Raw genomic sequence first — 12694 nt, forward strand, 5'->3', positions numbered from 1 at the left:
TAGGCTTTCCTCTTCTAGTCTCAAACAGGGGTGACCTTGACGGCTCCTCTCGTGAACCGCGTGAACGAATGAGCCTCCTTTCTTTCTTGTGCACGGGTCTTCCACGTTCGCCTTCGTGGAACCGATCAACTTCGTTAGATTACGGGTTGGGAATAGGCTCCGTGATCCAAATTAACCGCATTAATCGCGCTGCCCACACACCGCCGCTAAGGGTTGCCTCATACACTCTGTGTGAGTTTTCGAGTATGCTCTAAAATAGGAATCAGCGGAATGCATGTTCGATAAAGCAAATGTGGAAGACAACCCAGCATTGATGATCGCATGTGTGGCAAAAACTTTCACAAAAATAATTTCTGTATTGCGTTGGGGTTGACATCTGGTGAATACGACGTGGGGCTTTCCGGAAATGTACACATAGAAATTGTTCATGTTTATTCAGGCCATGCCAACCGGTCTTTTCCCAGCTGTCTGCTGCTGAGGCTGGCGAGAATGGTTTTGTCCTGATGCTGTCATTTTGTGTTGCATAGTCGGACGTCTGTTCTGTTAGCAGCGATGGTGTGCTGAGTTGCTGGTAATCAAGTGGGTTGATTCCAGAGCCAGCATAGTCGCTGAAAATAAGATAAGGTATTTGTAAATAATAGTCAAGCTAACCGCACGAGCAGGTCATTTTGCAACATTCGCGCATAACGTCACGTCAGTCAATGAACCCACCGCAAAGGAACGCGTGTAGGCATAGCGAGCACTAGGGAGACAAAATATATGCAGGTGAAGTTCCACCTATTTACTTATACGTCTTATAAATTATCCTCCAGCAATAATTCAGGTGAAAGTAGAGGGCTGCACAAACCATGGTTGTTGAGATGAGTAATGCTGTTGTGGTGAAAAAGTCTGATACCCTTATGAAAGATCAAGCGTAGTTAATACCCGATACAAAAGCATCGCACCCCTCCGCCATTTTATACCATTCTGAAATGTGGCTCGAGGTGTTGCCGTAAACCCTGCGCGACAATCCACACTTATTAAACCCATTACTTCTCGGTCGCACACTTTCCGCGCAAAAGTAAGAGACTGGTACGTGCCATCGCATAACCATAAACGTTCGCACAATGCGAAAATGCTTTGATTTACAGATTACTTGATGAGTTCAATAACAGCTCAACTTTTACCACGCCTTTTCACGTTGTGCATCGATAGCGCCATGCACACGCGCTTCACCAAAAGTGAATGACGTGGCGATGATTCTACGTTGGCTTGCTAAATATTCTAATAACTCCCCAAGTAGGGCTGTTTGTGCATTACAGAAAAAAATCCTGTCAATAAAATAACAAACACAGTAAATAAAGAAGGAGACAGGAAATTGGCTAGACTACCAACAATTTTTATGATTTTTTAGGCTGGAAGTCTTGCTGATGATTCAGTAAATATCCTTGTAGACTAACATTAAAGCTTGTTTCACAGCTAGGTACTACAACTTTTACTTGCGAAGCGAGAAGAGCCACAGCCGAGAGCCAGAGTCACGGGATTTGTTGAACACTTCGCACAGTTGGTACCCCAAGATGTCCTTTTATACGTCACAAAAGAACTCCAGAATATGGTGCTACTCCATGTCCTCGCCCGCAATACGATCTTCTGGGACTCTTTACTCCAGTCACGGTAACGGCCAAGCGAGAAATGCGAAACATGTGGAGCAAGAAAACGTCTTGGAACGACTTGTTCTGAGATGATGAAACACAGCCGTGGAGCAAAATGAAATAAAGAGCTGGAATCTCTTTGAAAGTTCAGTGTACTATAATGGTTTAACGCAAGACGAAAGAGAAAACCTATTTACACGAAAGTTCGTTTGTTTTCAGACACAATTTCATATGCATACTTAACGGCAGCTTATTTGATCAATTTCTACGAGAAGACAAAAGACACTGAAATATTTAATGCAAAAAGAATATCGCCAACGAAGTAAATTTCGTTGCCACGACTTCAGTTAATGACTGCGTTGCTGTCCACACGTCTCTCGGAATACATCAGAAGCACAACCTAATAAATGTTTTATTGCGACAGTAATTTTATAGACATTCTCGGCTGAATTTCGCACCGGTGTGAGCCTCATGCACCGTATATGTATATACGTACATGTAGATGAAAAGGCAAGACAGAAAAAAATCATCATTCGCCCCACTCTTCATCATCCACGGAGTGAACGATGAAGAGTGTGGCGAAGCGTTCGTCAGCCCGTCGGCGTTTCTGTCCGCCCGTTGATTCTTACTTCCGTCTGTCCGCGCGACCATCCGTCTGTACGTCCACGCGTGAGTCCATCTGTCTGTCTATCTTCTAGTCTGTGTGTACGTCCATGCGTTCATCTAGTGAACGTTCTAAAAACCGCCTTCTCACATCTCGCATCCCCTGTGACACATACCAACTCCATGCGCCCGTCCGTCTGCTGGTGTGTCCGTCCGTCCATGCGTCCATTCATGCATTCATCCAGTAAACACTCCAAGTACCGCCATCTCCCATCTCACATCCCGGTAGCTATGTACGACTACGACGGAGAATGAACAGACCCACGCTTTAAGATACATCGCCCCTAAAATTCTAGAAAAAGGACTCCGGCACACGGAATCGAATGTGCGACCTCCGCGTCGTGAATGCGTGGCGCTAACCACTGAGCCGCCCAGGGGCACCTCCTTCAACGTTCAATCGGCAAGCTGTTTACGTCTACCACTTACCGATGTTGGCGAGCATTTCGGGGTGGAGGAAAGGGGGACTATCGCTGTTTTCCTGCATTATCAGCAATATGTCGCAATAGGCGCGTGGCAACTTTCATCTCTCACGCGTACTTTGGCCCGCGGATAGAAGGGGAGTGGATGATCTCTCACACGTTCTTATCTTCCGTGGGGAGGAGCATACGTCTGGGCTCGAGCTGCACTTGCACTGGAATGATTATGTTGTAATTACGGAACGCACAAAGGCCACTAAAATTGTTGCACAGCATCCGTTTGCGAAAAGGCAGCGCTTTTCAGACGTAGCGAAGTAATAAAAACTGAGACGCTGGTTTGCGTTTGTCGGTACCTGTGAATACGTTTCGTACGTCATTTGTGCGTGAAAAACACGGGGCACGTTTCGAACTGCCTGCCATTCCGCACGTGACCTTCCAATTTGTTGCTATCACGTTCATTGCTTCGCCTTTGCGGCAAAGCTGGGACTTTTAATCCTCTCTCTCTTCTCCTGTTCTCTCTCTTTCACACATGCGAGCTGGTACTTGATTTGTTTTTTCATAAACTAGCAAGGAAGAAAAATGGGAGAAAAAGAACGGCAAGAAGGTTAACCAGCGTATAGGCAGCCGGTTTGCTACCCTGCGCATGGCAGGGGGATGGGGCAGATAAAAGATAGAGAGCAGAGAGGGAAGAGAGATAAACACAGCACAATCGCAGCACACGCTCGCACACTCAGTTGTAGTCCGGTGTTGACATTGCAGTTACAGCCGCTTGTTTAAGTCCATGTCGCGTGGGAATTTCAACAGAGCTTTTGTCGCATTCTGTTGAGATGTCTTCTCTCGGACACTTGAAAAATAGTGTCCACAGACATTCGGCTGTTGTCCGATGCGCGCAAGAACGGACGCTAGTGACTGTCCCTGGATGTCATATAACGGACAGTCGCGCAGGATGTGATGTAGCGTCTCTTCGCAACGGCAGGCATCGCAGAGAGCGTTGCCAGCCATTCCTATGACAAAGGAATAAGATTTTGTAAATTACACTCCTAGCCATAAGCGATGAAGAAGGGTGGCTTCTCTTCGGTCGAGCCCAGTGGGCATGCGGAGAGCCATCAAAGAGGAGAGGTGGTGTTGACGATTCGTCTCGTTGTTTAGTGGGCACCATTGTGAAAACGTGATTTCACGCGCAAGCCATCGAATATTACTGCGAAATTTTTATTGTTCAACAATGCACAGGAGAAATCTCCCACAGGCACCATCTTGCAGTTCTAAGCCTAGTACATGTTACGCGCTACTACGAGGAACAAATGGGTACTGCTTTAAGGAGCTTCGGCCCTAAAAGATATTGGAACGTGCTCAATAGGTGTTGCGCTTCATGCCGATCGACCGATGATATCGGCCGAGGCAGCGATCCAGAAACAAACTCTTGGAACACTGCCAACATCATCCCCATCCCCTGAGATATTTAAAAGGCGATTTTTTTATCTACAATGAAAACAGTTTTCTGTATTGACTGATCTGCCAGCAAAACTGACAGTACCCCCGAGCAGCATAAAAGCAGTGAAGATCATTTTAGAGCGATAAATAGGTTTCCTTACCGTTCATGACTTTCGAAGCTTGTCATCGTGATAGTCACGGTTAGCAAAAAGAAAACCAACATCTAAAGCACTGACATTGCACGGAGAGGCGCTTTTTTCAACTGAGCGGTACAAAAATGCATTCGGGCCACTGCTAACCCGCGCGGTGCGTCGAACCGGAAGCCATCGTATCCCACTGTTCCCTGCGATTGCCCTTATTACCGGTCACCTATTCATTTTAGGGCGAAACTTCTTAAAGCGGCTCCCGTTCGTCCCTCGTACTAGTGCATAACATGTCTTATGCTTTGACCTGCAAGGTGGTGCAACCGGAAGATGTCTCCTGTGCGTTGTTGAACAATAAAAACTTAGCCGCAGGTGCGTTAACTAAAAGCCGAATTCTCCTGTCTCTCATTACTCAATAGCAGCCATTGGCATGTACATTGAGCACTATCATTGAGACAAGAAAGGCTTGCTACGTTAAACTCGCTGGGCATAACCTCCTTGGTTTTAGAGAGGTTTACCGAGCGTTGGGCCACAGTGCCATGAATATAGGGAACTAGTATACAGTATATACCATGAACTTGCGGTGGTTAAAGGTGGGAAGTAGACACGAAGCGCAAGCAGTGGGAAAGTGTGCGTGTACCACCTCTCATTTATTCCTTGGAATGTCCGCTGGATGGCAGTGCTTCTATATGCGGAATATATGATGAAAAAATGCGAGATAGTGGCACTTGGAGTGTTGAATAGATGGACGAAGAGACACACATACAGATGCATGGACGACACACGGATGGCTGCATGGATGGTTGGACGCATGGACAAACGCAGGCACGGATGCATGGACGAACGCAGGTATGGGCGCATGGGTGGACGAGCGGACGCACGAACAGGCGCATGCAGGGACAAGCGAATGGACGCATGGACGGTCACACAGACGAACGTATACACGAATAGAAGCTAGAATGAATGAATGGACGGATGGTTCGCCCCACTCTCCATCATTCACCCCGTGGATATGCTGCCATTATTTTATGTATGTCTTGTGAGGAGCACACCGAGCTTGCTTACAGCCTTTGCTACTGCAGCGCCACCACACACCTGCAGATCCTGTAAACACTCCACGCTTCAAGCGACTGCATGGAGCGCACCCTCTCCTGAACCCACGCCCCACCGCGTTGGTCTAGTGGCTAAGGTACTCGCCTGCTGACCCGCAGGCCGCGGAATAGAATGCCGGCTGGGGAGGCTGCATTTCCGATGGAGGCGGAAATGTCGTAGGCCCGTGTGCTCAGATTTGGGTGCACTTTATTGAACCCTAGGCAGTCGAAATTTCCGGAGCCCTCCACTACGGCGTCTCTCATATTCATATGGTAGTTTTTGAATGTTAAACCTCTCATATCAGTCAATCAATCAATCAATCACTCAATCCATCAATCTCCTGAACTCACCACCCAGTATACCATAGTACACTATAGCACGATTACGTCCACTGCAGGACAAAGGCCTCTCCTGTGTTTAGCCAGTCAGCTGAGTCCTGTGCTCGCTGCTGCCACTTTACACCCGCAAATATCCTGATCTATGTTCACCACTAAAGTTAAAAACTACTGGTGAAATATTCTTACCTAGACCAATGATGTTATCACCCCGACTAATTTCTTTGGTTACCTCTTTTCGTCAGGTGTTACCTTCCAATTTTTAACCGGACATTTGCTGAGAACTACTCCGCGATCTCGGTTGTTCAAACGCCGACACCTGTCCGCCATTTTTTGAAGCCATGCCATCTATACTAATCTGTATATTTGGTGTTATTAAGCTCATTGATACATGTGGCCTTCATTCAGCAGATAGATGTGAGAATATTGGCGTGAAGTTTCTGAACAACTATTCAGCCTATGTTGCGTTATTTTTGTGTAAACATTTTTAACAACCACTTGATCGTTCTGTTTTTCTGAAAGTGTGGAAGATCTGGAAGGCTATTCTAATGCACAAGTGTGACAGGAAAACATTCGTCTCAACTATCAAGTCAATTTTAACCAGCTAAAGTCGTAAAATATTTGAGCACATTATAATCCCCGACCTTGTCAGTTTCCTGAATCTATCCTTCTTTTCTTAAGCACAACATGTCTTTAGGAAACAGTATTCATATCAAACTCAGCTCATGTCCTTTACTCATGTTCCTAATCAACTTTTAAACCGATCATCAATCATTGTTGGCAGATTTTCGCATTAGGGACGAAGCTCCTTGAAGCGGCACCCGTTTGTCCCTCGTAGTAGTCGCAGTCGTAGTCGTAGTGTGTAACCAATCTTAAGTTTTGACCGGCAAGGTGGTGCCATTGGGATTGTTTATTCCGTGAGTTGTTGAACAATAAAAAATTCGCAGCGTGTGCGTTAACTAAAGGCCAAACTCTCCTGTCTCTCATTCCCCATTAGCAACTATCGGCATGAATATTGAGCACTATCTGACAAGAAAGGGTTGTTACGTTATACTCACTGGACGTAACCTATTTGGTTTTTAAAGGTTTAGTGAGCTTTGAGCCGAGTGCCATGAGTACAGTGAACTAGTATATACCACGACCTCGAGGTGCCTAAAGGTGGGAAGTAGATACGAAGCGCAAGCCGTAACAAAGCAAAAGCCGAATTCTTCTGTCTCTCATTCCCCGTTAGCAGCCATTGGCCTGTACTTTGAGCACTATCTGACAAGAAAGGGTTGCTATGTTATACTCGCTGGGCGTAACCTCCTTGGTTTTAGAAAGTTTTAGCGAATGTTGGACCACAGTGCCATGAATACAGTGAACTAGTATATACCATGAACTCGAGGTGGTTAAAGGTGGGAAGTAGGCACGATGAACAAGCCGTAAAAAAGTAAAAGCCGAATTTTCGTGTATCTCATTCCCCGTTTTCAGCCATTGGTATGTACATTGAGCACTATCTGACAAGAAAGGGTTGCTACGTTATACTCGCTGGGCGTAACCTCCTTGGTTTTACAAATGTTTAGCAAGCGTTGAGCCGCAGTGCCATGAATACAGTGAACTAGTATATACCATGAACTCGAGGTGGTTAAAGGTGGGAAGTAGACACGAAGCGCAAGCCGTAAGAAAGTGTGCGAGTGCCACACCTCATTTATTTCTTGGAATGTCCTCTGGATGGTGGTGCTTCTGTATGGGGAATCAATGATGAAAAGATTCGAGATGCTGGTGCTTCGAGTGTAGAAAGGATGGACGAACGGACACACAAACAGATGCACGAACGTATGCATGGATGGCTGCACGGACGGATGGACGCATGGACGGACGCGAGGCAGATGGGTGGACGAACGCATGGACCGACGCACAGATGGACGTGCGGACGCATGAACAGATACACGCATGGTGGGCGGATAGACACGTGGACGGACGGAAGCAAGAACGAATGTACGAACGAATGCTTCACCCCAATCTCCATTGTTCACTGCGTTGATATGCTGCCATTTTTTCTTTAAATTTTTGACAAGGTGTGTCATTAAAAATACTGCCTAAACCAAACAATTCTATTATTCATAACAATATACTGAAATAATATTAGTGCTTTCTGCTGAACTGCCCACAACTTGCTTATTTACATTAGCAGTAACTCTGCCTTTACAGGTCTGTATTCAGGCGCTGAACAGGCATGAGTTTCTTGGTTTTGTTATTTTTTTTCTATAATATAGTGACCTTGCCTCTGTTGTAAACGCTAACATTCTTCTATGTGCAAATAATTGTAACATTTTCAGAAAGGTAACGAATGTTAACGACTATTCCTCTCTCCAATCGGATCTTAGTGCTGTTGCTAATTGTTAACAAATGGATATTCCAGCCAAAAAATAATAAATGTAGAGTCATGCGCGTTTTAAGAAAATGTCCCTGGATACCCACCATTCTACATCAATAACAATAATTCAGAATCAGTGACATCATATAATTATCTTTGCGTAAACTTTACAGCAAGCCTGGGCTCGTCTACTGATATCAAGCTCTTCTATAACAATGCAAATCACATGTTAGCTTAGCTTCGCCAAAATTATATCAAGTTTCTGCTTTCTGAAACTCCTACTTTATAAAACACTCATTTTAGCAAAATTGGAGCATGCTACACCCGTCTGGGATCCCATTCAAAGTAACCTAATTTCTCCTCTAGAAACGGTTCCGAACAAATCTGACCGTTCACTTTAGTAACAGCCAGACCGCAAATATAACATCTTTAAAATTAGACTTTTTCATCCCGTCACTATCGTTGCGCTGAAAAGTGTCACGCATTGCCGTGTTTCATAAAAGGTATCATCATGTTGCACTACGCTATCGCATCAATCCTGAGGTATGCCATAGCACAGACCATCGTCATAAGGTCATACTCAATTCATGCCATATTACACCCTTTTATCATTCATGTCTACAACGAAATTCTAGTGATTTGCATGGCCCTTCCGTGGATGTTCTGAACGCTAATCATCGTGAACAGTATACCGTAATTCCACTGCTATGGTATACTGCGGCGTTTTCTAAACTCATTGTAAGTTCACATTTCATTCCCTTGTTTCATATGGGTTTGTTTTACTTCTTTTGTTGCTTATTGCATCTTTTTTGCTCTGTTGTCTTTATTTTTAGTCGAGCGTTATTACCCCTCTTCGTCTGTAATGCCTCTGGCTCTGGGGGCTATATTAAAATCAAACCAAATGAAATCTGATGTGCCCATCTAACTTTATTTCTCCCCCTCATTCACTTGCCTTCTTGTGCAATCCATGCTGTTGTCCTTGATGACTAGCGGTTGTCTTGCCTTTGTGCTACATACGTGCCCTGCGCAAGGCAACTTCTTCTTCCTAATTTGGACTATGATGTTCGTTTCACACGTTTGTTTCCAGATACACTCTTCTGTCTTTATCCCTCAGTGTTGCATCTATTTTCCTTTCCATTGCTGCCTGCGTCTTCCTCAACTCAAGTCAACACTCTTTGTAATTTTCAAGGTTTCTGCACCATATGCAGCTAAGTACTGGTAGGATGCAGCTGTCTATACCTTCCTCTTGAGGAATATTGGCTATTTACGATTCATCAATTTCTTGAGAATGCTTGCCAAATGTACTCCACCCCATTGTTATTTTTCTAGCTACTCGCATCTCAATGTTCGGCTCCGCGGTTACTACCTGTTCTAAGTGAACGTACTCTTTCACAACTTAACGGTTTACTGAAACCTACCTCGAGGGGATTCACGACGTAGACAAATCTGTGCCTGCAGTGCTTAAGAGGCGAGGAGACGCGAAAATTGAAGACGAGGTGCTTGAAGCATCTTTACACTCGCTGCAATCTTTGACCCTGCCAAATAGACTGTTAAGCCTAAATGATGACATTTTCCTAGTCATTAGTATAACAACTCCCTTGAAGAAAAAAAAGTCGGAGCGTTGCAGAGCCTTGACAGTTTATGCCGAGCGTAACCGTATCAACGTTGATGGAGGCATGAGCGCTGTGATTTATTGATTTGTGGGATTTAACGTCCCAAAACCAATATATGATTATGAGAGACGCCGTGGTGGAGGGCTCCGGAAATTTCGACCACCTGGGGCTCTTTAACGTGCACCCAAATCTGAGCACACGGGCCTCGACATTTCCGCCTCCATCAGAAATGCAGCCGCCGCTGCCGGGATTTGAATCCGCGACCTGCGGGTCAGCAGCCGACTACCTTAGCCACTAGACCACCGCGGCGGGGCCATGAGCGCTCTGTGTTTGATGCATGGGTGTGTGCGTGTGTGAGTGATTGTATCAAGTTTTTGCGCTCTAATTACCTTTTTGAAGTTGATGGAGGGTTTCCGCAACTCGTTTTCCATTTTGACAACACGAGAAGCAACAATAAAAACATCACTGTCACCTGCAATCAGCAAGCTTAATTGGGATCACAACATGAGCTTAATTGGGATCACACTGGGATCCAGGATGAGTTCGCGACTCTCAGTAGATATGACAATTTCAGACTTGTTACTTCGTGTAAACACCTTTCGAAAGATGACACGGACGTTAAGCATTCATTGCTCACCGGGTTTTTTTGTTATCACTCCTCATTGTTTAAATGCAGCTAACTGTGCATTGAAATACGCTGAAATCACTAACGTCATCAGCAATACAAGAGGAATTTTGACGCGTATCAACGAGGTGTGATGCCCACAGGATAGGAGGAGGGTCCGAAACATCCGAATCAAGAGTCAGAGGCAAATGAGGGGGCCAGAACGTCTGATAGCGTGAGCCAAACTACAGCATATCCCACGTACTTTGAGAATCAATGTTATGCGAAGCATATTGTAGTAAGACGGTAAGTTGGGCCAGTTGGTTAGGATCCATCGTGAACTTACTTACAGCGCAACACCAGCGCAACACCATCTTTTCTTTCTCTTTTGCTCCTTCCCTGTCCTGTATTTTTTCTGGTGTTGCGCTGTAAGTAAGTTCATTATGCGAAGCATACGCATAGAAGACTGGGTTGTAATCTATTTATTCCGTGAAACGTTACCAATTGGCACTAAAGATATACATAAATGCACGCACGGACATATGTTTACCATCAACATATGTTTATTATAACCAGTTGTTTACACTTACGTAACGACGCGCACAACAACATGAACATTGACAACACCAGAAGCGGTGACAACACCAGAAGCGTAACAAGAATTGGTGTCAACCTGACATGACGGCTGTGTCATATAAGTATATATGTAATGTTTAAAAAATGGACAACCAGAGTACAACTACAAATGATGTTTCACGAACAATAGCGTTTTTTTAAGGTTGTTCAGAGATGTCGCTTGACTATGTGATAGAATACATGATTGCAACGTGGATTGCTGCGCTTCTATTCCTGCTGGGATTCTGACATTTACATTTTGCATTTGTCGGGTTAATGCAGCTGATGTCAGCTTTTTTTAGCCCTCCAGCGTTGCAATCAATCTTTTTTTTTTTTTTTTGCTCTTCATGTGTAGATATCAACTCTCAATTACCTGTGACACATGCGTACCGCATAACAGTAGCACACATTCCCCCCCCCCCCCCCACTTACCCGCCGGTACCACGGAAATTCTTCGACGGCGTACGCGACTGGACTGCGACATTTTTCATATCACATGACTAGTGAGTCGTATTCGTGATACCATCTTACCCTGTATAATAGTTTTGATTTACCCGAAGTTAGGTGGTTGATCACGAGTGCACGTACACCTTGATAGTTTGATAGATAGATAGATAGATAGATAGATAGATAGATAGATAGATAGATAGATAGATGGATAGATAGATAGATAGATAGATAGATAGATAGATAGATAGATAGATAGATAGATAGATAGATAGATAGATAGATAGATAGATAGATGCTCAAAATTCATGAAGTTCGCAAAAAAATGCTTCGCATTTAAAGTTCCATCAGCCAGCACATACATAGCGGCTCTAGCGCGTGCGAGAAATCTGCATATTGCCGATGTGGACATATATTAAGCCATTTACTTACCTTTGTGAGATCTCAACGTCTTATCAAATTCTTTTGTGCGTCATATCTGCCTGCTCTGCTGATGTTGTTTGTATAGCTGTCTTCGTCGGTTTAGTTGTTGTTGCTGCTCTTTTCGTTGCGCCTCCTGTAGCATTCGTCGCACTACTTCTTCCCGGCGTTGTGTTGCTATGAATCTTGCTGTGCGACGTTGCTGCTGTGTGAATGCAATTGAAGTCGGCATCATAGGCCGTTGCATAGGGTTAGCATATGCTGAAGACGGAATGTCGTGATCAAATATGAATAAAAAGGTTAGACTCAAAACCATTCCGAAACGTAAGCATTCAGCCCTCGCCATACTGATTCACCAACCTGGCTCACATGATCGTCACTCTCTTAAAGAGCTTATTTGCACAGACGTCAGAAAGAATAATTGCCACATTGTAGTTTCAATCGTGGTTCTGTAGGACCGTTTTAAATGCTGACATCTGTAAACGATATGCAGCAAAGTACAGTTCCTCTTTTTATTATTTACGCTACAACGCATATTACTCATGCAAGCCTGTCTCTCAGAAAAGAACTGCTGTGCGTCATGTAATGTACGTAGAAATAACTCTTAACTACAAGGCGCTAGAGGGGCATGGACTTTCTGTTACAGTATATGTAACAAATTTCCGCACACCTTAAATAAAGATAAAAACAATATTTTCTTAAATTGAAAGCGCAAATATTTAGGAGCATTCATACGAATATATAATCTGTCAATCAATTTTTCAATGTGGCGCGGAACAACCATAGGTTTTAGAGCTGGCATGCGCAAGTATAAAGCAATAAATAGAAACACACATGCAGTCCTACAAAGAAGTAATCTAATAACAAGACTGAAAATGCCCTAAAGAAAAATTGATACATACCACCTACAATGGGAACCAACGACATG

The 12694-nt window shown here is 44.3% G+C and overlaps 1 long non-coding RNA gene across 1 annotated transcript; it reads right to left on the minus strand.

Moving 5' to 3' along the window:
* Positions 1 to 409: 409 nt before the first annotated feature.
* On the minus strand, positions 410 to 12136 carry LOC142785235 (uncharacterized). Its single transcript, XR_012888883.1, has 2 exons — positions 11779 to 12136; positions 410 to 608 (listed from the first exon to the last, which is right to left on the minus strand). It is a non-coding gene; the product is annotated as an uncharacterized LOC142785235 (long non-coding RNA).
* Between the last annotated feature and the right edge of the window lie 558 nt (positions 12137 to 12694).

The sequence above is a fragment of the Rhipicephalus microplus genome, unplaced genomic scaffold (genome assembly GCF_043290135.1).
Source record: "Rhipicephalus microplus isolate Deutch F79 unplaced genomic scaffold, USDA_Rmic scaffold_19, whole genome shotgun sequence".
Lineage (NCBI taxonomy): Eukaryota > Metazoa > Arthropoda > Arachnida > Ixodida > Ixodidae > Rhipicephalus > Rhipicephalus microplus.